At 36.5% G+C, this 2,228-nt stretch overlaps 1 long non-coding RNA gene across 1 annotated transcript; it reads right to left on the bottom strand.

Moving 5' to 3' along the window:
- Positions 1-638: 638 nt before the first annotated feature.
- On the bottom strand, positions 639-1,993 carry LOC107567989 (uncharacterized). Its single transcript, XR_001606690.1, has 2 exons — positions 1,675-1,993; positions 639-733 (listed from the first exon to the last, which is right to left on the bottom strand). It is a non-coding gene; the product is annotated as an uncharacterized lncRNA (long non-coding RNA).
- Positions 1,994-2,228: the final 235 nt, after the last annotated feature.

Raw genomic sequence — 2,228 nt, 5'->3', positions numbered from 1 at the left:
TCAGTCATCTAATACATCACTGTACTGTATTAAAGACACAGTACTTTATAATAAAGTCACTACGGTACAAATGTTATTGCTTTGCTGTAATGTAATGTCTTGCTGCAAACTGCAGGATGACATGTAATAAAAGCCACTTCGTTGTTCGTCATTATTCAAAACAATCAATAGTTTAATAAAGGACGACACATGGTCTCTAGGATTCTATGGAGCTGATGGTACTTGGCAACTTTGCAAATGGTGTAAAGCTGATAAAGACAACCACAAATGCTACAGGTTATCTAAGGCTGCTTTAAAAACATAAGCATTCAAGACAGAAGGGAACATCATGATGAATGATATCGTGTCTAGTTTTCATGTAACTGGTCTACCTAAAATAACATTCAGGAAATAAAGCATTTCCTGAGAACTCAGGATGTTCTTTGCATTTTGAAAAGTGCATGTAATACTAAAGCTGGGCTAAGACTTTAATAATATCTGTCAGGTTGTTTTAAAAACTGACTAATGTAATTGCCTTGCATATTTAAAGCATCAGATTCTCGAAGCGCCCAAAGAACAAAGTCAGTCAGTCTCAACAGAACATGAGGGTGAAAAGACCTGCACTTCTGCGGCCAGCATGGGGAAATACTTGATAATGACGCCATTACCTCAAGCCATCTCTGCGCCTCCTGGAACGCCAGCTCACAGCTGACTGCAGACTGCTGACGCCACTCCATCACCTCTCCAATCACACCTGTGTGCATTTCACAATGAAAAATTATGTGAACATTAACCCATTTAGAGACAAACTACATTCAAGGACACAAAATGACTATACATATATATATATAAATAAATAAAATGTTTATATATTATTTTATATAAATAATAATAAAATAGACTGAGCATTTATTGCTATTTCTAGTTATTTCTGTTTATTACAACTATAATTGTTTCCGAAAAGTAAAAAAAAAAAAAACTAAATTAATGATAAGCTAATACAAAATCATTGTAGATCCATGTTGTTTTTTATCAAATTAAGTGATTTTTATAATAATAATAATAATAATAATAATAATAGCTGCCACTGAGCACTGATTTGGAGTGTCACTGTTGGAAGCAGATAAAGCTGTAACTTAATATAACTGTAAACATGTAAAACAGTAAAAGACAAAACATACAGTAAATATCACAGACAATCTTTTTTTTTCAAATTTGACAAAATGTGTATTAGAATCACAGCTTAAATCACATCTAGCAGTTCTGCAATAGTATACAGATCTTGATAAATTAAGAAAAACGCATCAAAGACAGATAATAAACAAAAAAAACAGATGTTACGACTTGTCTTGGTATTGTAACCCCTTTAGTTTCATTTTAGACCAACTATTATTGGTGTAATTTTTTAGATAAAATGCAGTTTTTGGATAGATGTTTGTTCTTTTTTGGCAAAGTAACATTTGATATATTTTAAGTAATATATTAGCAACATCTAATCTAATAATCATTTGCGATTTTGCTGAGACCAAAGAACAAAAAAACACCACCAAAAGAAAAGTGACATCCCCTGGAGTGACTCTGAACGGGTTCAAATCAACTTCCAAATGCAACCCCAACATATGCTCGATGTGATTGGTAACACTGCGCACCTGTGGCACCCTACAAGCATCTCAAGTGGAATGACTCAAAACTTACCTGCTAACCCCTGTTTCAAGTATGTTTATTGATTTCCTGTAACTACTCTGAAATTTCACTTCCCAGATGTCTCGACTCGAAAGAGCAAGGTGTTTCCCGCTACTAGTGCGCGTGCCTTCAACACAACTCTGTTAATCTGTTGCAAACATTGCTCCTCAAATTCACACCAAGAAGTCCCTGCACGCGACTGGATCGTGCAGCTCTCCTCCACCGAGCCTGCTTGTTGTCGTGAGCAGGAAGAGAAAAAGCCCCGTTCAGTGATGAGACAGAGACGCTGAGCGCACAGAACAGTTTGCGTGTTTGCAGAGCAAGTGCATATGCAGTGATGATGATGAGTTTAAATATATGCCACACCCCCTGCTGCTATCAAGACCGATAACGTGCTATGGCATGTGAACAGCAGATGGCGGCAAAGATTCACTTCAACAACGTTGCCGTCATCTTGCTGAACGCCGTAGAAAAAGGCAAGGGCCCAAACTACTCTTTCACATTTTCTGATTGAGGTTGACTCTGTGCTCACATCTTTTTGTTTGACTAGCAATACAAAAATGTGT

The sequence above is a fragment of the Sinocyclocheilus grahami genome, unplaced genomic scaffold, assembly GCF_001515645.1.
Source record: "Sinocyclocheilus grahami isolate Dianchi unplaced genomic scaffold, SAMN03320097.WGS_v1.1 scaffold1204.1, whole genome shotgun sequence".
Taxonomy (NCBI): Eukaryota; Metazoa; Chordata; class Actinopteri; order Cypriniformes; family Cyprinidae; genus Sinocyclocheilus; species Sinocyclocheilus grahami.
Note: the sequence above shows the minus strand (reverse complement) of the source record. Positions and strands in the feature narration are given on the sequence as shown.